The 23,608-nt window shown below is 47.1% G+C and overlaps 1 long non-coding RNA gene across 1 annotated transcript; it reads left to right on the forward strand.

Annotated features, from left to right (window-relative positions):
• Positions 1–12,285: 12,285 nt before the first annotated feature.
• On the forward strand, positions 12,286–19,689 carry LOC136329049 (uncharacterized). The gene is made up of 3 exons (XR_010730143.1): positions 12,286–12,394; positions 12,949–13,137; positions 17,659–19,689. It is a non-coding gene; the product is annotated as an uncharacterized lncRNA (long non-coding RNA).
• Positions 19,690–23,608: the final 3,919 nt, after the last annotated feature.

Genomic DNA, 23,608 nt, shown 5'->3' on the forward strand with positions numbered 1-23,608 from the left:
CCACACTCGGTTTAATTAACTAGCTTTTTCTTCTCAGAGAGGTCAATCTCAGAGCAAGCCCTACCGGAGACCCCCTAAGACCTCGCATCCTGGAGAGAAAGGCATTTCCAAAAATAATGGCCCGTATTTACACTCCTACCCCACCAGGTTCCTGCCCCTGTCGGTGAGAGGCCAGGGAGAACGGGGCTTGAGAGCAGGGCCTCCCACCTGACTTGTGTCAGAGGAGGGTTGGAGATCCCAACTCACAAATTTGTGAGGACTGAATTAATTAAGCAGTTCAGGTTAAGCGCTGGGGCCATTTAACAAGTGTAGGCTAAAAGCAGTTTTTAGGCCCTGGAGGTAGGGTCAGGTGTGTGTGTGTGTGTGTGTGTGAGAGAGAGAGAGAGAGAGAGAGAGAGAGAGAGAGAGTCCTTCTATGGGAGGACAGCTGTGCTATCTTAGGAAGGTGGGAAGGAGGCATAGCATCCAGGCTGGAGGAGTGCCACGTGCAAAGGTTGCACAAAGTCCCAGGCTGGTTAAACCTTGACAAGTTCACGTGGATCCAAGGGAGCCAGTTCCCAGACCAGACTAGGTTTGTGTTTTGTTGTTTTCTTTTCCTGCTGCTCCAATAAGGCAGGGGACAGGGCCCAGTCCTCTCAGCCCTGCCAGTGATTCCCCACAGAGCTGGGAGGGTGCACCCTCGAATTACAATGGCTCCATTTGTGAATCTTCTTCGTCAGTGGTGACCTCTCTGAGGGCAGGGACTAGATGTGACTTGGCTTAAGACCCAGCCAGACCCAGCAGGGCCAGAACCACTGGAACTCGGTGCTGATGGGAACTCAGGGATCTGGCCCAGTTCTCCTGGCTCCATCTTCTTCCTCTTCTCCACCTTTTGGGAGCTCCGGGGAGCCCCACAGACTTAGGTATACTTGCAGTCCCTTCCTGAGCAGGCAGCCTCAGATGTTCCTTGGTACCAGGTCAGAGACTCAGAGGACAGAATTGGTCACCAGGGTAGCAAAGGGAGCTATCACATGCACCCACTTATTACAAGTGTCACTAGCCAGCCATTTTTCTTGGTTTTTAAAATTTTTATTTTTCAATTATAGTTGACATACAATATTATATTTGTTTTTCTTGTTTAATTGTCACTCCGTGAAATCATGAAGGCTGAGAGGTAAATGTCTTGCCCAGAGTCACCTGGCTAATAAGTGAGGGGCAGCAAGTGGGAACAGGAGGTGCCAAAATCCATATTGGTCTGAACTTTCCAGGCCTATATGCAGAATATCCCCCTTCACAGATAAAGAACCAACCCTGTAAAGGAAGAAAAACATTTCTCTAAATGGAGCCCCATCTGCACAGGCTCTGACCACCCTCCTACCCCCACCCTCTTGGGCAGGTGATTCTGGGACACACAACCACATTTGGAGAAGTAATGAGAAACAAGCACTGGAATCAGGCCTCTTACGATCATTGTGAGGATTAAACGAGTTTTTACGTAATGTGCTTAGCAACAGTGCTTGGCTCACAGTGAGTACTTAGTAATATTGGCTATTATTGTTATTGCTATTATTACTGTTACATCTGTAAGTAGACGAGGAGCAATGAGAGAATCCATGATCTTCCTGCACAGCCTCCTCTCTCCCTCCCCACCTCCTACCACCAGCATCCTTTTGAAGGACCACAACCTCGAGACAACCAACTCCTGGAACGTTTTTTTTTTTTCAATTTTTTCATTTTTATTCCCTATTTTTTATATAATGAATATAAATTGCATGTAATAAAAATGAATACATGAATAGAAATATTTTATTTTTTAAAGTTGGTACTATTCAATTTATTTTATTTTATTTTTATTATTAATTTTAATGGGGTGACATTTATAAATCAGGGTACATATGTTCAGAGAAAACATCTCCAGGTTATTTTGACATTTAATTATGTTGCATACCCATCACCCTCCTGTAATGTTTTTATATCTCTTTCCAAATGTGTACATTAAAAAAAATAATAAGCTGGTCGTACATTGCATACCATTTTTAATAGCTTTTATTTTCATTTCACACAATTCACCATGAACATCCTCTCATATCTCACTGCATTCTAGTTATCTGCTTACATATCCGGCTCCCTATAGACAGCATCTTGAAGGCACGAATAGATATCTCATGTCCTATCTCTCCCAACCACCACCCTCTCGTGCCATCTCAAAGCTGGTGTGCAATAGGCCCACCATGAATATAAGTCATGAACGGCATGGAATACAATATTGGTGGGTAGCTCTGTCCCCTACCTAGGAGCATAGCTCACTTCCACAGGCAGGGAAGAAAGCTTATGGGGTGGGGGCATCTCAAGGTCTGCCTGCAATGCAGCCAAGGCTGGTCACGGTCTAGGGTGAGACTATTTTTAAAGAACGGTCTCTGAGCACATTCAGTAATGCCAAATAGCAGTAGGATTCTGAGATTCAGCTTCCTGAAGGAGGGCAGGGTTTACACCATTGTTCTCAGCCCAGGGTGGTTTTGTCCACTCGCGACCCCCACAGAATGTTTGGCAATATGTAGAAACATTTTTGTTGTCACAACCATGATAATTGTGGTAGGGGGGATACTACTGGCATCTGAACGCCCTACAGTACACAGGACAGTCCTCTTAAAGAATGATTCCAGGCCTGACCTGTGGTGACGCAGTGGATAAAGCATCGACCTGGAATGCTGAGGTCGCCGGTTCAAAACCCTGCACTTGTCTGGTCTAAGGAACATATGGGAGTTAAAGTTTCCTGCTCTTCCCCGCCCCCGCCCCCACGCTCTCTCTCCTCTCTAAAATGAATAAATTAAAAATTTTTTTAAAAAAGAAAAAAGAATGAATCCATCCCAGGTGTCAAAAGCCAAGGTTGAGAAACTCTGGTTTAGATATTTTAGTTAGGCTTTGAAGATTAACTGGATCAAAGAACATCAGCCCATGTTCCGCAGCAAGGGAAAATATATAAATATATAAGTATATGGTATACAGAAATATAAGGGAAAATAAAACTGAGATTCTAGAAATTCAGCCCTGTTTTCCCGTATGCCATTGAAAAGTTTCAGACACTGACATGTAACTTCTAAACCAGATCGACCTACCAGCATGCCTCTTCAACAGAAGGAGCAGAAGGGTGTGGTGGGCGGGAGCAGGCAGGGACCCTGGCTCCTCTCCCAGGCAGTCAGAGCCTGTGCCCTTTTTATCAGTTTTTGATGCTAGAGTCCTGTGTCAATTTTTTTGGGGGGTGGGGGTGGGGAGCGTATCATGGGGCTGGAGAATTGGTGGAGAAAAGCTTTGAAAACCACTGGTCTTCTTTGGTCTGTTTTTATAGGTCCAAGAAAGGAAAGTGAATTGCCTGTAGTGACACAGTGAATCTGAAGTATAATAGGGACCTAAACTCAGATTTCTGATGTCCAGAGCCCTTTTCCCCAGTCTGTTAGCCACTCTACAGAATCACACTATTTGGGCTAGAAGTCGGGCACCTGAGCTTGGGGGGTCAGCAAACTATGTCCCACACACTAATCTGGCTCACTGCCTGTTTTCATATGGCCTACTTATGGAGAGGGGGTTTTTAAATTATTTTTTTAAGTTTTATTTATTCACTTTTTTATAGAAGAGAGAGAGAGTGGGGGAGGAGCAGGAAGTATCAACTCCTATATGTGCCTTAACCAGGCAAGCCTGGGGTTTCAAACTGGCGACCTCAGCATTCCAGGTTGACGCTTTATCCACTGTGCCACCACAGGTCAGGCACATTATTTTTAAAGGTTGAAGAAAATCAAAAGAAGAATAATATTTTATGATACATGGAAAATTACATAATTCAAAATTTAGTGTCCATAAATAAAGTGTTATTGGCACACAGGCAAGCTCATTCTTTACATAACACTTTTTTTTTGTATTTTTCTGAAGCTGGAAACGGGGAGAGACAGTCAGACAGACTCCCGCATGCGCCCGACCAGAATCCACCCGGCACGCCCACCAGGGGGCGATGCTCTGCCCCTCCGGGGCGTCGCTCTGTTGCTACCAGAGCCACTCTAGCGCCTGGGGCAGTGGCCAAGGAGCCATCCCCAGCGCCCGGGCCATCTTTGCTCCAATGGAGCCTTGGCTGTGGGAGGGGAAGAGAGAGACAGAGAGGAAGGAGAGGGGGAGGGGTGGAGAAGCAGATGGGCGCTTCTCCTGTGTGCCCTGGCTGGGAATCGAACCCGGGACCTCTGTACGCCAGGCCGACGCTCTACCACTGAGCCAACCGGCCAGGGCTACATAACACTTTTGTTCTACAACATTAGAATTAAGGAGTTGTTACAGAAACCAACCACATAGCTCAAAAAGCCTAAAATATTTGCTATCTGGAGCTTTATAGCAAATGTTTGCTGATCCCTGCCCTAGCCTCTTTTCAGCCCTGGCTTGAACGGGCTGTGCAATCCTGGGCAAGTGACAGCACTTTGCTTTTAAAATGGCAATAAAACTTTTCTCCACAGACAGGTGTCATATTAATTTTCTATTGCTGCAAAACAAATCACCACAAACATGGTAGTTTAAAATAACACCCACAGGCCCTGGCCAGGCAGTTTAGTTGGTTACAGCATCATCCCGATACACCAAGGTTATGAGTTCAATCCCCAGTGAGGGCACATACAAGAATCAACCAATGAATGCATACATAAATAAGTGGAACAACAAATTGATGTTTCTATCTCTCTCTTTCTCTCTCTCTCTTTTCCTCCCTCTCTAATATCAATCAATACATTTTAAAAATCTAAAAAACAAAATATTATAATAACACCCGCAGTTGACACTTGAATAACACAGGGGTTAGGTGTGCTGACTTTATGCCCTGCATAGTCAAGGAGCCAAGAATAACATCTGACTTCCTAAAAACTTAACTACTAATAATCCATTGTTGACTAGAGGTCTTACCAATAACATAAGCAGTTGATTCATGTATTTTGTGTTATGTGTATTATATAATATATTTTTACAATAAAGTAAGTTAGAGAAAAAAATGTTTAAAAAATCATAAGGCTTGACCCGGCAGTGGCGCAGTGGATAGAGCATCAGACTGGGACACAGACACCCAGGTTCGAAATCCTGAGGTTGCCAGCTTGAGCATGGAGTCACCAGCTTGAGCATGGCAGGGTCATTGGCTTGGAGTGTGGGGTTGCTGGCTTGAGCGTGGGATCATAGACATGACCCCATGGTTGCTGGCTTGAGCCCAAAGGTTGCTGGTTTGAAGCCCAAGGTCACTGGCTTGAGCAAGAGGTCACTCACTCTACTGTAGCCCCCTGGTCAAAGCATATATGAGAAAGCAATCAATGAACAACTAAAGGAGCTGCAACAAAGAATTGGTGCTTCTCATCTCTCTCCATTCCTGCCTGTCTGTCCCTATCTGTCCCTTTCTCTGACTCTCTCTCTGTCTCTGTCACAAAAAAAAAAAAAAAATCATAAGGAAGCAAAAATACATTTATGGTACTGTACTGTATTTATTGATACTGTAAGTTTACGTTGTCACTTTACAAGATGAAAGAACTGCATGTAGGTGGACCCATGTAGTTCAAAATGTGTTGTTTAAAGGTCAGCTGTACTTATTATCTCATAGTTCTGTAGGTCAGAAATCCAAATGGGTTCAACTGAGTTCTCTGCTTATGGTTTTATAAGACCAAGATCAAGTCAAAGTGTGGGCTGGGCTGGGCTCTAATCTAGAAGCTCTGGAGAAGTATCCTGCTTCCCAGCGCATAGATTGTTGGCAGGATTCTATTCCTTGTGGTTGTCAGACTGAGGCTCTGTTTCCTTTCTGGTTGTCGGCAGGGGTCTGCTCTCAGCTCCCAGAGGCCACTCCCAGGTCCTGCCCTGTGGACCCCTCCACCTCAGCAATGGAGAACCTCTCTCAAGTCAAATCTGTCTCCAGCTCTGAACCTCTCCAACTGCCCTTTCTGCTACCAGTGGAAGACAACTCTGCTTTTAAAGGGCTCCTGTGACCAGGTTAGGCCCGCCCATCTCTCTGTCTTAAGGTCAGCTGATAGATAATCTTAATTACATTAACAAAATTCCTCTCACCATGTAACCAAAGGGCAAAGGTCATGAGGGCCATCTGAGAATTGTACCCACCACAGGTGCTGTGCCTAGGAAGACGGAGCATGTGTGCTGTGAACACTTCAGTTACAGGATCCTGCCCTCTGTGCCAGGGGCCATGCTGGACACAGAGGGCAGGACACATCCAGTGACTGTGTTCACAAATTTTGGAAAAAGACAGATTGTGACAAGATCTTGCCTCTGAATATCTGCTATTGGGGATACTACAGAAAGTATCCCAGGATTTTGAGGTAGACTATTAGGGAGACTTTGCTGAGGGGGTGTCTGAGCTGTGTTGTGATACGGACAAGATTTCAATAAGTAAAGAAAGGGCTGGGACTAGGAGTAAGGAAGCAGCATCTGCTCAACCAGGACACAGAGTAGCAAAGGCTGCATGGTTCTTAGGTTGACAAGGAACATATGTTTATGCTCGTATGTAAATCAGCCTCTTGAAGCTTATTAAAGAATAAAAGTTAGCATCCATTGATATGCACCGAATGCCAGATACTATGTTAGTCAGGTACATTGTATACTTAGGCCATGTAATTCTCAAAGACCCCTGTGTGGTAGAAAGTTTTTTTCAGCTTTATTGAGATATAATTCATAACCATAAAACTCATACTTTAGTAACTTAGTATATTCACAAAGATATGTGTCCATCACTATAATAAATGAAGGACATTTTCATTACCCTGAAAAATTACCCTTATACCCCTTAGCCATCTAATTCTTCTATTCCTCCCAGCCCTAGCCAATTACTAATTTATTTTCTGTCTCTATAAACTTGCCTATTCTGGACATTTTATATAAATGGAAATATATAACATGTGGTCTTTTGTGTCTGGCTTCTTTCACTTAGCATAATGTCTCAAGGCTCATCCACGTTGTAGCATGTGTCTGTACTTCATTACTTTCTGTTGCCAAGTTATATTTCATTATATGGACATACCACATTTATGTTATCAGTTGATGGACATTTTGGTTGTCTACTTTGGGGCTACTATGAATACTATTGCTGTGAACGTGCATGTACAAGTTCTTATGTGGACGTGTTTTCATTCCCCTTGGAGATACTGCTGGTTTATATGGTAACCCTATATTGAACCAACTTGAGGATAAAGTAAGAATTTTTATCTCCACATAAGGCTCAGAGAAGTCAAAACAGCCACCCAAGATCAGAAAACAGAGCAAGTTTAAAGTCAGGTCCACCCACACCTATACCCCCTGTCTCTGGGCATACATGGAATAGTACGGAGGTCAGGCCCACCCACACCTATACCCCCTGTCTCTGAGCATACATGGAATAGTACGGAGGTCAGGCCCACCCACAACTATACCCCCTGTCTCTGGGCATACATGGAATAGTACAGAGGCCTCTTCTAGGCAGTCCTCTCCTAAAGTACTTGGGTGTTGTTTTGGGTTTTTTTTGAGAACAGGGATCTTTGTTTTGACTGATATATCCAAAAAAAAATCTAGTGCCTAGAAGAGACTTGACACATAGTAGGTGCTCAGTAAATACTTGGTGTGTGAAGGGGAGGATGAGTCAGTGAGCATGGTCTGAAGGTGGGTGAGTGAGGTTATGGGAAACCTCCCGAGATCCCTGTTGGTCCAGAGTTGCACCAGCCTGGGTGCCAGGATGAATGTTTCAGACTCTCGGAGCTAGCTCCAGCCACTCTGCAAGGGACTTGCTGTTCCCTGCAGCTAACCTTGAAATTGAAAGGCCAGCGGCCTTCCTCTCTCGGGGCCCTGCATTCCTGGAATTTTGCGCCTGGGAGACAGTGTACTTGTGGAGAGGCAAGGAGCTGCTGCTGCGACCTCCGCATTCACGTTATGAAAAAGGAAACTGCCCCCTGTGGGTAAGAAAGGGATTAGAACGTCAAGGCCTCCGCTTCCTTGGAAGGCATTTCTGCCCAAATGAGATGGTCCAGGGATATTCTGGGGCCTCTTTTCTTGGGGGGCTAAGCCTGGGCCAGCAGCTCTGGAGCAGGGGAGAGGCAGGCCAGTCAGAGGAAGAAATCTTGTCAGCCATCTGAGACAAAGGGCTGAGAGCTGGGAGAGTGTGTGGATGGAGGGCTGGTGATAGCCTTGACCCCAGGGGTGACCTCTGGGAGCTCAGGCAGACACAGGAAAGGGCTCAGATTCGGGGAAAGAGCCAGCTGCTCTCTCTGTTTCCAGGGACCCTGAGAAAGATACTGCACTGGCTCAGTGAGGAGAGCTATTCTCCATATGCTGGAATGCGGTGGCAGGAGCCGGCAAGCAGACAGGAGGCCTGGTTTGGGTCTCGTGGCCTCAACCAAGTCTCTGCCACCTCTCAGCCTCAGTTTCCCCATCTGTAAAAAGTTCAGGTCCTTTCAAGTGATTCTGAGGCTTAGTTCTCTTTCTTCCTCCCCTTCCTCCTCTTCCTAATCGGACTCACTAATTGACTAGTTCCCACTCAAGCTTAATAGAAATCCTGATGCCTGATTGTTCAGAGTCAGTACTTTCCTTACAGGTAACAGACTCTTCTGTAATCTTCTACTGCTAATCCAGGATTTCTAAGGACCCCATTTCTGGCCTCCGCTCCTGCCCCCTCTGCCAATCCACTCCCAGCTGCACCCCGCTCACCTGGTAGCTGACATCTCATAAAACCCTCCCACTCAGCCTGCTCAAACCAAATCAGGGTGCCTGAGCTGCCCTGCCTCCCGGGCTCAGCACTCAGTGAATGACAACCCCACCCACCCAGGTGAGGACACCAGCAACAGCAAAGCCGGACACTAGGAGAAATGCCACCACTCGCTACCATTCCTGGCCCTGGTTTCTCAACAGTTAAATCAGGGGTTGCACGTGACTGTATCTAAAGTGGCTGACAGGCCCGAATGCTCTGATTTTGCTCCCAAGCCTGCCCTTGCTTGCTCTGCAGAGTAACCCTGGCCAAGTTATTCCTCTCCGGGGCCTTAGTGTCTCCAATTGAGATGGTTGCTTCCTAGTGTCTGACCCCCAAGTCAGACAGATTAGAGTGAGGGGCCACTGAGAGGCAGCTGAGGACCTAGGAGTCAGGGGCCAGAAGATAGGGAGGGCAGCAGAGAATGCCCCCGCCTGGGGGCTGAGGACTTGGTCGCTTCTCTGCAGCAGAGGTGACCTGGCACTAGCCACTTCCTGACAATGAACCTCTGTTTCCTCATGGGTCAAATAAAAATGAGAGTTACTGCCTTATGTGGTTATTAAGAGTGTCACAAACTACATACATACCATGCTTCAGCTATAATGCTGCTTTATTAATGTTCGGTTCCCTTGCTCGCTGTTGCATTCCCATCAACACAAGGCAAAGCAAGGCACGTAGACAAGACACAGAACAGCTCGCACTTACCTAGCACTTATTATGTGACAGGGACTATTCTTAGCACTTTACACAACGAACGCATTTAATCTTCATAGCAGCCCACTTCACAGATGGGAAACTGAGCTACAGTCAAGTTAAGTCACCTGCCCAACTGAGTAAGTAGTAGAGCTGAGATCTGAACCCACACAGTCTGGCTCCAGGGTCTGTGCTCCTAACCAAAATGCCACACTTCCAAGTGGGATGATCCTCTTGAAAAGGGACAGAAAGAGCCACTGTTATCAGGTACCTGCAAAGAGCTCCTTATAGCCCAATCTGACTTCCTGTCATTCCCTGGCTGAGCAGGCCTCAGGGAGAAGCCAGGCTCACCAGCTGCCTCTTTCCTGAGAGGGGAAAGCAGCCCCAACTGTCCACACAGTGGGGGACCCTTCCTGGGAATTTTACTCAAGGAAAAGTACATCATGTGATCCACCTTCCAGGAGGCCCTGAGTCACCAAGTGGACAATGGCTCCTATTATGACAGGAAGCCATGTCATTTCTGGAAGCAATCTGACACTGCTTTCTTATAAATCCTGATGTTGGAGTTTGAACTGGCTCCTCACTCAGCAGGACCATCCAGCCTAACACCAATGTGTTAACAGGCACTGGGCAGGTATCCAAAGGAACCTTGTTCTACCTGGGAGGGCTGAAGTCACTATTCTGAATTCCTGTCACCTCAAGCTGGCAGTTAGGATGCTCAGGGTCCATACCCAGATGGGCCACACACTGACTGTGAGACTTCAGGGGCGTCACTCACAATCTTGCATGCAGGGAGGACCCGTGGACACAGACATCCCCAGGCTGAGGCCCCGGGAGGCAGTCACTGCCTCACACTCCTCTTTGCCTCCAGAGGCAGCACGGGGCGAGGGGCCTGGTGGGGACTCTGCACAGCTCTGTAAACGATGGCTGGAAAATTGAACTGGAGTCCTTGTGCAGGGCTGGGTTTAAAGAGTTTTCAGACTTTATTCATTTGAGAGAAAGCGAGAGAGAGAGAGAGAGAGAGAGAGAGAGAGAGAGAGAGAAGGGGGGGAGCAGGTAGCATCAACTCCTATATGTGCCTTGACCAGGCAAGCCCAGGGTTTCAGACCAGTGACCTCAGCATACCAGATCAATGCACTTTATCCACTGCGCCACCACAGGTCAGGCTGAAGGGTTTTGATAAAGAAAATAATACAGCACTGCTTCCATTTGTCCTTACTTTCCCCAACAACGTATGGGAGAGGAATGATTATTACCCCCACTTTCTTTATTTTAGAAAAGCTGAGGTTCAGAGAAGTAAATGTCTTGCCTGAGGTCACACAGCCAGTCAGAATGTTGCATTATTGTGCCTTTGGGGGCTGCCATCCAAACTGAGTTGTTAAATGAGGACTGGTATTCTGGTCTGGGAGTGCTGGCCTGTGTTCCCCAGCTGGACGTAGTGGCACGAACCCACAGCACTCCAAGTCAGCCCCCTAACTTGTGAAGAATAAGTCAGAGTGCAGTTCAGCAACACAGAAGGATCCCAAGTTTGTCATGGGGGATGGAAATTAAAAATTAAGAAAACCTATGAACGCCACCTTGTGGTGAGCTCTGTCATCACACCTCTAAATGTGGGCTTGGACAATTGAGGACACATTGCACTGTGGTTCCCAGGACACTCGGGCCACAGGAAAAGTAGGGGTTTCACAGTGACCTCCACACATGGTGTCCTCAGGGCCAGGAGCCCAGCCTGCTGGGCACAGACACTTCACAAGTGGTCTTTAATAGCCCAGGACAGAGACCCCAGGCACAGCCCAGGCACTCTCAGGCACGGTAGGGTCAGTGGCCCTTCTGGTGGTCCCTACATCACCTCTTAGGGACCAGAAGTTCAGTTTTCACTCATTCCACATGCACTTACTGAGGTGCTGTGCCAGCTCTGTGGTGGGCTGGCTGCCTGCTGGACCTCAAAGCCTGATTCCTGGGTCTGTCCTGTCCGACGTCCCTGCCCGAGCCAGTCCTGCCTCCCGGCCCCACGTGCCCATCAGTGACACTCACTTCCATCCTGGGAATCCCTCTGGAGTCTTCTTTTCCTCCCAGCCCTACCCCCAATTACCACACCTGCACATTGTGGGCACCCCTCAATTTCCTCCCTTCCAGTCACTGTCCTAGTCATAGCCACCAGCTTGCCCGATGCCACAGGCCACGGGCCTTCCCTGATCTCAGTTAACCTAAGGATAAAATGCAGGTAAACAACACAGCAGCTGGGCTCCTCTGTCTCTCAGAGGTCCCTGGTTCTGAGCAGCCAGGCCACCCCTTGCCACATCCAGGTTCCCCTGTCCTACTGTGTGGCTCTTGCCCCTTGTGGATGAACAACCAGCGCTTCTCACACTGTGTGGAGAGTGCAGGCTGGTCCTCCCCCCAGGGCCCCACCAGGCCTAGGTGTCTGTGGATGTGGGCTCAAAGATAACCTAATGAATGAATAGTGAGGAGATTGGGGTGGATACCCTTATTGCAGGTTTAGGGATGTATAAATGGCAGGAGACAGCCTCGTGTCTGTCTTGCAGCATCCTGGATCACGCCATGTTGGCAGAGCCCATACTTCCTAGTGCAAGGTCCCCTGTTGAAGCCAACCAGCGCCCCCTTGCTCCCCCTCTAGGGAGAAGGAAAAGAAACCTTGGGTCTCTCTTTGACATGTTGCTTTGTGCTGCCACCTTGTGACTTCACAGGGAGTACTTACATTATTTTTCACCCTAAGTGCCCAATGACTTAAAAGGTTTGAAGTCCGTGCGGGGGGGGGGGGGGGGCTGGCCTTGCCCCTCCCCTGCCCTGTCCAGAACCTGGGACCTTCCGTGTGTCAGGCAGCCTCCAGGTCCTTGACTCACCCAGGGAAGTTTTCAAGGACGAATTGGTGTGAGAACAAAGCAAGTCTTATTCAGATAGAGAAAAAGAAAGAGGCCAGGGTGCTGCTAAGAAAGAAGCAAAAAGTACGTGTCCGATTGGACACCGGTCAGCTCAAGAGTGAGTGGCTTGCATGGTCAGTTAGTAGTTCTTGGGCTTTTATGTGTTTCCAAGGGTGTGTGTGTGGCCGGGGGTGGGGAGGTCTCCAAGCTCTGTGGCGCCAAATTCTGACTCCGCCTTCTGGTTGGGAAGGGGCCTTATTGTGATTTCCACAGCCGACCACCGCAGGGGTTCCTGCCAGTAACTGTTTCCCTTTGATCAAGCCTGGAGGTGGGGCTCTGGGAGAGGATGTCCCTCCTACTTCCTCACTCCACTTGTCCGGATCTTTCCCTAACTCCTTTCTATCCTGCCTCAAAACCACCCTGAGTTGATTTGATCATAGTAAAGTTATCTTCCAATTACACTAAAAGAAATAAAGATATATAAGGCCCCGGCCAGGTGGTTCAGTGGTACACTGAGGTCGTGTGTTCTATAAGGTCAGGACACTTACGAGAAGCAATCAACGAGTGCACAGCTAATGGAACAACAAAGTGGAACAATGAGGTGATGCTTCTCTCTCACACACACTCCCTTCCTCTCTCTCTCTCTCTCTCTCTCTCTCTCTCAAATCAAAGGAAAAAAATTTTTTAAAGATAAACTCAAGTGCTAAACTGCAAGAGACCACCAGTATGCACATAATGAGGTATAATTCCAACCAAAGCCGCAACTCATGGTGCTTTTGATGTGGTTGGAAAAGAGGTCCTTCCACGGAGTCGCAAGGAAAGCACTCCAGGAGACACGTCCGTCGGAGCCTGCGGCTTGCTGTAAGTGTAAGGGTTACTGAAGCTGGAGCAAATACAAATGGCTGTCTGTGTTCAACTGCTCTGTCTCTTCTCCATCCACCCTGCTGTGGAAAGTCCAACCTTGTCTTCATCAGACCTCAGAGAAAGGCCAGTATCCACAAATTCTGTGTCATTGGTTCAGTTTGGTTTAGTCCGTGTCTGTCCCCATCTGACTAGCATACTCTGTTCCTGCTGCACTCCGCTGGTGCTGCTCCCAGGCCCGCACCTGCCCGGGCACAAGCGGCTGCTATGCCCACAGGACTGCTTGAAGACAGAATGTGTGAGCGCATGGGGCTAGCACGTGTTACTGAGACAGAGAGACAGAGCGCGCAAGAGAGCGAGTGAGAGAGAAGGAACGGGCTTCCCTTTGTTAGGCTCTGATTATATTACCCTGGGCTTGGGGAGGACCAGGGATTACTTCAAACTAACTAATCAACTTCCCAATCTTTTGCAAGCTTTTGCTGTTTCTTCCTCCTAACCAGTCCATTTCCAAGATTTCTGGAGTTCTGTGTTCCTTATCTAATCCGATCTTTTCTGCACCCTTCTGCCCACTTGGGGATTATGTCCTGATGGTGGAGGATGCTCTGGGGAGTGTGTGAAGCTGTAATTTCCTAGGGAAGCAAGAGGGCTTACTGTTTGATTCAGCTCCTAGTTGATTAGACTCAATGTCTGATTCCCTCTGCTACTCTTCTTTATTAAGAACTAGATAATCGGCCCTGGCTGGTTGGCTCAGCAGTAGAGCATCAGCCTGGCATGTGGAAGTCCCAGGTTCGATTCCCGGTCAAGGCACACAGGAGAAGTGCCCATCTCCTTCTCCACCCTTCCCCTCTCCATTCTCTCTGTCTCTCTCTTCCCCTCTCGCAGGCAAGGCTCCATGGGAGTAAAGTTGGCCTGGGCACTGAGGATGGCTCCATGGCCTCTGCCTCAGGTGCTAGAATGGCTCCAGTCGCATCAGAGCAATGGCCCAGATGGGCAGAGCATCACCCCCTAATGGGCATGCCAGGTGGATCCCGGTCAGGCGCATGCAGAAGTCTATCTGCCTACCCACTTCTCACTTCAGAAAAATACAAAAAATACAAAAAAAAAAAAAGAACTAGGTAACCACTTATGCTAACACCTTCAATAGCTTCTGAGTCCCCCTTGTGGGTGTATGAGAATCACCCATTATGGGTGGAAGAATGTTTTATAGCATAGATTAAATAACCCAGGCAGACCAGGCTGTTCTTTTTTTGTTCCAGGCACCGTCCTTGGATAAGGGAACCATGGAGAGCAAAACAGACCTGGTGCTTATCTTCAGGAAGCTTAAAGTCTGGAGGCAGAGACCAGTCTTAATAATTATATAAAAATACCATCTGAAACTGAGATAAATACATGTTTAAGAAAACATCCATTTGGCCAGAAAGCAAATAACAGGGGGATCATTTCTTTCGGAGATTTCCTGGGGAAGCAACTTTTGAGCTGAGACCTGAAGAATGAGTAAGAATCCAGAGAAAAGCGCTGTTATAGACTGAATTGTGTCCCCTTCTCCCAAATTTAAATGTTGAAGCTCAGTCCCCAATGTGACTGTATTTGAAAATGGATTAGTTAAGGAGGGGATAAAGGTTAAACAAGTCATAATCTGATAGAACTAGTGTCCTTATAAGAAGAGAAAGAGACACAAGAGGTCTCTCTATCATGGGAGCACCAAGGAAAGGCCAAGTGAGAACAGAGAGAGAAGACAGCCGTCTGCAAGCTGAGGAGAGCATTCCCACCAGAAACCAGTCCTGTTGGCACCTTGATCTTGGACTTCTAGCCTCCAGAACTGTGAGAAGATAAATCTATGTTGTGAAGCCACTCAGGTTGTGGCGTTTTGTTCTGGTAGCCTGAGCAGACTAATAGAAGTCCTTACAAAGGTCCTGAGGTGGGCAGGAGTCTGATCCATTAGGAATATTGAAAGATGATCACTGCTTTGACCTGTGGTGGTGCAGTGGATAAAGCATCAACCTGGAATCGCTGAGGTTGCTGGTTCAAAACCCTGGGCTTGCCTGGTCAAGGCACATATGGGAGTTGATGCTTTCTGCTCCAACCTCCATCCTCCTTCTCCTTCTCTCTCTCTCTCTCTCTCTCTCTCTCCCCCTCTCTCTAAAAATAAATAAAAGCTTAAAAAAAGAAAATAAAAAAAAGACAATCACTGTGGAGAGAAAAGAGAAAGAAATACAAGTCCAATCTTGTGAGGTTGAAGGAGACCATCTGCGGGCTGGTGAGTCCGGTCTGCCTAGGAGCAATGGGAGACCAGTAAAGAACTTTAGGCAAAGGGATGACACCTGATGCTTTATTTAAACTAACAAACAAACCCACTGGGTACCATGTGGAAAATGACTTGGGGCAGGCACAAGTGGCTTCAGGAGGAGACCCTTGAGGAGGTTGTTGAAGGACCAGTGAGAGATGGTGACAGTTTGTGCTAGGGAGATGGCGGAGAGAAGTCTTCCAGCCTCAGATATAATTAGAAGGCAAAATCAACAGTGGTTAATAATAAATATGGGGAGGGGGTCACAATGCTAACTCCTAGATTTCTGGCTTATCCAAACCAACAGACAGTGGTGCCACTTCCTGAGATGGGGTCACTAGAGGACTGGGTCTGAGAGGGGGAGCCCATGTTTGGTTTCCACATAGAGATAGATGACGGAGGTTATGGACTGGCCAATTTGTCTAATTACTGTCTATGTGACTTTGGGTTAACCGTGGAACCCTTCTGATTTTCCATTTTCTAAGCTGTCTGACAGGGATTTAAAAAAACAAAACTATCACATTGAGGAGTTGTAAAGATTAAATTTGGTTAGGAAAGTAAATGAGCATAGCATAATATTAATGTGGAATTTCTGAATAAGATACCAAGATACAATCAGTGCTGCAAGAGAAAGCATTTGGGGCAAGCAGCTTTTCACTAGTTGGCATGGAAATATTTTAATATTTGTGTTAACAACTAGCACAGGCACCAGTGAAACATCAGTCCTATGTGGGAGGTAAGAATTCTAAGGGTTCCCATGTCTTAATCCCTGGAACTAATGAGTATGATGAGATGTCACTTCCATGATTATGTTATATGGCACAGTTGACCTTAAGAGCGGGCGGGCCTAATGTAATCACTGACAGTTTTCTCCAGCTGGCAGAAGAGAAAGGTGAAGAGATTGACAGCACAAGGGGAATTTGACACATCATTGCTGAAGATGAGTGAGAAGAGCATGAAGATGAGAAGGAATGGGAGTGCCCGCCTTGAGGAATTGAGAAAGAGGCCCTGGCCAACAGCTAGCAAAGAAACAGAACCTCAGTCCTGCGACCTCAAGGAACTGAATTCTGCCAAAGACAAACTTGGACGTGATTCTTCTACACAGGCTCTAGACATGAGCCAAGCCCACCAACTCCTGACTCTGACCTTGTGAGATGCTAAGCAGAGAGCCCAGTAGACCCACTGTTTTGTTAAAAGTTCATATATGCAAAGCAGTCCCCAAACACTGAAGTCCAGCTTATCAGTTAACAAGTTTAATAGGAAACTTACGTACAGTAACATGTTCTTGGGCAGCAGCAAGACAGTCAGTCTATGTGCTAGGAAAGGAATGCATGAGTGATCAAAGGGAAAAAGGGGATCAGATACTGGAGGATTCTGGCCCCAGAATGAGTTAAGACAGTGGTCGCCAAACTGCAGCTCACGAGCCACATGCGGCTCTTTGGCCCCTTGAGTGTGGCTCTTCCACAAAATACCACGTGCAGGTGCTACCTCAATAAGGAATGTACCTACCAATATAGTTTAAGTTTTAAAAAATTGGCTCTCAAAAGAAATTTCAATCGTTGTACTGTTGATATTTGGCTCTGTTGAGTAATGAGTTTGCCGACCACTGAGTTAAGACATAGATAACATTGAGGGCACCTCGCCACAGGGGAAGGATTTGTGGGAATTCTCTGATTAGTTCACAACCTCAGTACACATTCTAGAGTCCACCTGAGGGAGGGGAGGGGGTCAATGGTCTGTGTTCACTCAAATATGAAGCTGGTGGATCAGTTCCAAGACAGACTCAGCTTTTCAAGATGGAGTCAGCTCTGTCTGCTCAGCCATGTTGACTTTAGCCCTACAGATCTGCAAGATAATACATTTGTTTGACTTTCAGCTGTTTGGTGATGATATGTTACACAGCCATAAAAAAACTAATACAGAGGATCCAACAGGGTAGATTCTGAAGGAATGTTTACAAAGGGATTTCTTTGGAGACAGCTGCTGACCTCACCTCCGGAGAGGGGGCCTGCCAGGGTCTTCTCAGCCCCCTAGGGTCTGTTCTTTTTTTTTACTTTCAAGTGTTCCCACAAGTTCTCAGATAGATAGCTGATGGCTGACATTATTAAGCTTTAATTCTCAACTATGTTTGATGTGTTTCTCTGCCTTTTTTTCTCAGTCATCTATAAGTATACTGACATTTCTATTTTTTAATACTTATTAAAAAATTTTATTTATTGATTTTTTTTTATTTTTAGAGAGAAAGGAAGGGAGAAAACATGAATTTGTTGTTCCACTTATTTATGCGTTCATTAGTGATTTCTGGTGTGTGTCCGGACCGAGGATTGAACCCGCAACCTTGGTATATCAGGATGATGCTCTGACCAACTGAGCTTCCGACCAGGGCCTTAGACTTTGTTCTTGAGGTACAGCGGCCTGGGGCCTGACCCCGAGCTGAAGAGCTGAGGAGGCTGCGGCAGCTCCAATGACTCCTGGTGTTCCTCAGCACCCGCTGGGCCATGGACACAGCCTGCTATAGCCCTGAGGACTCCTGCCAAGGGGCCGCCCAGGTGGTGATAGGCTGCAGCTGAGACTCTTCAGCTGTGACATGTGGAAAGACCAGGGGCTGAGGGGGTAGAGCATCGGCCAGAGGAACAGAATGCTAGAGAGCACCCTAAAGCTGTCAAACATAAAAAGAGTCAATCTTACAGTCAAGAGCCTGTATGCCTCAGAAGAGGCAAAGTCAATCTCAACCATGTCAGTCAGGCAAAATTCTTTCTTGTGCTCTCCTTCCTCAGCTCCAGCAGAGGGGCCTGAAGCCGTTAGCAAGCCTCTCGTTTATTGAGCACATCATTCCACCAAATCGCACAACTCTCCCAAGAGGTAACCTTACAGATGAGGAAACTGAGGCATGGAATAGTGAGGGGATTTGCCCAAGATCGCACAGTAAGAGCAGCCCTGAGATTCAAGCCCTGCTCCGTCTAAAATCAAGACCCATGCAATTTTTCCTGTGCCGTGAACCGTCGGGAAGACAAGAGCGTGAAGGAGAAAGTGTGATGCAGACACGAAGAGTACAAAAGTACGTATTTTACCTGTTAAGAAACACAACTATCTAAACAAGCTCATGCTTTCTTCACAGCATTCGTATTCTGTTTTATTATATATTGTTATTATATTTCCTGGTTTTCTGATGAGGAACCTGAGACCAACAGATCGAGTTCTTTGCCGCCTCTTCTGATGCCACATCCTTCCCTTTGCTCTTTGCTCTTTACCCTCTGCTTGGACTGTGGCATCGAGAGAACCTTCTAGAAGATGGAGGGAGACAAGCTGGACTGCAGAAATGGAGCAGGTTTGGAGATACAAGACGAGTGGGGCATCTGGGTAGAAATGGCATGAACAAAGCTTCTCAGATAAGAAAACCAACACGGAGGCTATTTCAGAATGGGCAGCCCCAAGGAGGCCCCCATGCCTCCTGCTTGGGCCTGGCCTCCCCACTCTCGCCTGGACAATGACCGTACCGCCTACCAGGCGTCCCTGAGAGATTGCACAGCATGCTGAGCAGAGGCCACAGGGTCAGGCCGCCTCGGCTTAAACCTGGGCTCTGCTGGTTACTGTGTAACTGTGTTACCTCCTTGCTCAGTGCCCCTCCTCACCTGTAACAGGGGGTGGTAATCACAGCCAGCACCTGCTGTGGTCTCACTCTGTGCCACCTACAGTGCTCAATACTTCAAATGCGCACGAGGGTTTTTGTTGGGATTGTCTGAGCCCATTCATGGGAAAGGCTTGGCCCAGTGCCTGGCACATAGTAAGTGCTCAACAAATGTGAGCCACTACTGTTATTGAGGAGTCCAGGTCCAGGCCAAAACCTTGTGTATGGCCTTTCAGGCCATGCCGGAGGCTGTGACAAAGCTTTGCCTGACAGGCTTCCGGGGGAGGCTGCCCACCCAGACCAGACTATGAGCACAGCCTGCCCATGGCACTCTCTGAGTGGAGTTGCAGCCAAGGACTCAGCCCCCAATCTCTTCCACTTATCTGCATCCCTATCCCAGGCACCCCAATTTGAAGGCCTCTATCTGGGGTCTTCAACAGGTGCCTCTGCTGAGATCTCCTTATCAGATGTAGCTGTTGACCTGGAAGACATTTTCCTCCACTCTGACTCAGTCCTCAGGATTTTCCACCCCAGCCCGCCCCTCCCACTCTCCCTGCCCCTGCAGGAGCCTGTTTGAGATTCCCTGTCATTCCCTTTGTCTTTGCTGATCCATCACTCCACAGGGAGAATGGAACAGAGGTTTAGCCCCTTGCTTACTCTATCACAGTACGTGATTAAAGGCTTGATGATTTCTTTCATTTGACTTGTGTCTTAATTGGCTACTCAGCTCTCTCCAGGCCATTGACAGTTACCAACAGTAACACCCTCTTCCTCCATCCACCGTGCAACCTGCAACCTTTAAGCACAGGCCCATCCTGTCACTCTGGAGCTTAATGCCCCCCCACCCTGTGCTGTTTCTAATGGAATAATATTCAGACTTTTTCAGGGCCATGGCCAGTGGTGGGAGTCAGCTTGTTTGTACTGGTTTGGCAGAACCGATACCTAATTTTTTGTTGAGTTCGGCGAACCAGTTTTTAAAATGGCACTTGTAATCAGGGTTCTCTCTTAGGTGGGCGCCTGGGCAGTGGTCCAATGTGAAAATCACAAATTTAGATTCCTTACTCCTTTTTTTTTCTTGTGGGAGAGACAAAGAGAGTCAGAGAGAGGGACAGATAGGGACAGACAGGAAGAGAGAGAGATGAGAAACATCAATTCTTTGTTGTGGTTCCTTAGTTGTTCATTGATTGATTTCTCATATGTGCCTTGACCGGGGTGCCACAGCAGGCTGAGTGACCCCTTGCTCGAGCCAGCGACTTTGGGCTCAAGCTGGTAAGCCTTGCTCAAACCAGATGAGCTCGTGCTTAAGCTGGAGACTTTAGGGTCCTCCAGATCCCAGTCCGATGCTCTATCCACTGCGCCACAGCCTGGTCAGGCGTTCCTTACTCTTTTTTAACGTTCATCTGCATAACAGCATATCCTAAGTACCCGTAGTAATGTTCATTCTGTCCATAAGTGAAAAAAACTGCAAGTGAGGCCGCTGATCAAGAGCAATATGGAAATATCTTAAATAACAGTTTATTGGTTTCTGTCAAGTATTATTTAATATTTTTATTAATATTTTAAAATTCTTTCTTATAACATCTACTTTTGTATACCTCTTTTACTGTTTATATTTAAGCATTAAATGCATGAAATACCAGTAATAAACTACCTTTTAGTATGTATTTTTTTATACTTAAAACGGTCATTAGGACAGAGAACCGGTTGTTAAATTGTTTAAATCCCATCACTGGCTGTGGTCCAGCCCCTGTGGCCCTCCCCAGCCTCCCTTCTGCACCTCTAGTTCCCCTCCAGCATATACTTTATGATAAAGCCCTTCTGCAGGTCGAGCATGAAAAGTATGTAACACCTTTACCCATTCTGTGAGTTAGTGTGTGTGTGCGCGTTGCGCAGGAGGGCCCCCTGCCTCATTGCTTTGTTTCACTCCTGCTTGTCTTTCAGAACAATAGGCTCTTAATAAAAGGTAGTGATAACTCATATTTGAGCACTTAATACATGCTAGGTGCCGTGCTGAGCATTTTCCACACATTCTCTCCTTTAACTGTCACCACATCCCTGAAAGTTATTTATTATCCCATTTTACAGATAAAATCCTCCTTAGACCTGCTCAAGGCCACACAGATAACAAGAGAAGAAAATAGAATTTGAACCCAGATATATCTGTTTTCTGAGCCAGAGTTCTCAGCCGCTAAGCTCTTGTCGGGGCGGAGCTGAGCCTCAGGGACAGAGTGTTGTGTCAGTGATTAGCGGGATGGGTTGCAGAGGGAGACAGGCAGCAGCAAGGCCATTTAAATAGCAAGCTGTCCTCCAAGCTTTGTTTGCATGCCTTTTATTCTTTTGGTCTCACCTGCCCCTTATTAAATTCCGAATTTTTGAGGGCAGCGCCAACTTTAATTCACTTTGCAGCCCCAGTTCCCGGTCCAGGGCCCGGCACGCAGTAGTCCCCAGGTGACGGGAGCTGAATGAATCGATTCAGTATACTGTGTGCTTCCAAAACAGCAAGGCTGTGCCGTTCGTCTCTGCACCCCTAGTGCCAGCACTGGGTCTGGCACGTGGAGGGTCCTCGTGTTTGTGAGTTGATGGCCCCTCTGTGGTCATCAGGCTCCTCATAAATTCAAAACCTCTGAGAATCTCTTAGACCTGATCCCCTCCCTTCGTTTACTTCATCAGAGAATTATCCTCCATTTATCTCATCTTCATGGACAATTGAACCTTCCAAGTTCACCAGGTGCTTCTTATTCCTCCCCGCTGGGACCTGCTTAGACCAGCGACTCATCCCCTGTGAACACAGTGCGCCCTGGCAGCTCTCCCAGTGTGCTCCAGCCCAGTGTCAGCCCTCTACCTGTGTTCCCCATTCTAACAACAGCTCAAAGGAAGTGAGGTTTACCTCCATCTCCCAGAGGAAGAGAGGGAGAGGAAGTGGCAGCCAATTACCTAAGTAAGCGGAAGGCCTAGGACGAGAAGCCCAGGTCCTGCTGATTCCCAAACCTGGGCTGTTTTCCATTCTCACCGCCTCTAAAAAGCCAAAATCTTATCTTCAGTTGGACCAACATGTATTTTATAATAAGGCCCTTCTATAGGTTGAGCATGAAGAGAAAAGTATGTAACAGCTTCACTCATTATGTGTACGTGTGTGTGTGTGTGTGTGTGTGTGTGTTCACTTTTATGCTCCAGGCTCTCTCTCTCTGATGGATGCTAGACTCATCACAATGCCACAGTGGCCGCCCCCCAGGAATTCAGTCTGGGGGGAATATTTTGCCAATTTTTTAAAATTGATTTGAGAGAGAGAGAGAGAGAGAGAGAGAGAGATTTGTAATTCCATTTGTCTATGCATTCACTGGTTGATTCTTGTATACTGCTCACAAAAATTAGGGGATATTTTATAGCTTCGTATTCATTTTGAAAGATCCCCTAATTTTTGGGAGCAGTATGTGTGCTCTCACAACCTTGACACATCAGAATGGCACTCTAACCAACTGAGCTAACTAGCCAGGGCTGTTTTGCTAATTTGTAAATTAGCATATCATAGAGTATATTAGTCAAGGTCCAGTTATTTTAACAGAGAGAATTTAGAATACAGAAATGGAAGCTGAGTTCAAGTTGTTGACTTGGTCCCTGAAATATCAGGAAGAAAACAAGAAGCTTTCAGGGAGAGAGCTGGTGGAGGAGCCGGTGAGGAAGCCTTCTTTCTCCTGGGGCTGAGCTGGGAGGGGCACAGGGAAGAGGTTGGAATCATTAAAAGTGAACACTTAGGAGAAGGCCCTGAAGCCTGGGGAAGGGGTGCTGTGTGCTGATCGCTGGTCCTCTGAGGCCACAGCATGAGGATGTTCTGTGAATACCGGACAACTGCAAACTGGATCCTGTGCTCCTACAGAGGAAAATGCTACCATGACAGAAGCATGCTGATTGATGCTCTCAGGAAGAGGAAAACAGATGGGAGGCCCAGGAAGCAAACAGGAGGGAACAAGTCCTTCTTCTCCCCACATCCACCTCTAGCTGATGGCTCTCTCTCTCTCTCTTTCTCTCTCTCTCTCTTTCTCTTTCCTTCTCTCTCCCTCTCCTATCTCTTGAGCACGTGCACAGATCCTAACATGGGGCCAGTGGGCAAAGCAGGAAAAATGTGCTTTGCACAGTGCCAGCTCCACCATCCAAAGCCCAGTGCAGAAAGGTGGAGTTTGAGTTGAGAGGCAGTAGCTTAACAACTGACACACAATGTAGGCAAGATACTGGACTGGAAACCAGGGTTCCTGAAGCCTTAACCTCTCTCTTCCACTATTGCTGTGTGGCTTGAGGTAAGTCTGGTTTCTTTTTCTTTCTTAATTTTTAAAATGGATTTTTAGAGAGAGGGAAAGAGAAACATTAATTTTGTTGTTGTACTTGTTTATGCATTCATTGGATGACTCCTGTATGTGCCCTGACGGGATCAAACCTGCAACCTTGGCATACTGGAATGATGCTCTAACCCAGTGGTCCCCAACTTTTTTGGGGCCACAGACCGGTTTAATGTCAGAAAATATTTTCACGAACCGGCCTTTAGGGTAGGACAGATAAATGTATCA

This window comes from Saccopteryx bilineata, chromosome 3 (assembly GCF_036850765.1).
Source record: "Saccopteryx bilineata isolate mSacBil1 chromosome 3, mSacBil1_pri_phased_curated, whole genome shotgun sequence".
Taxonomy (NCBI): domain Eukaryota; kingdom Metazoa; phylum Chordata; class Mammalia; order Chiroptera; family Emballonuridae; genus Saccopteryx; species Saccopteryx bilineata.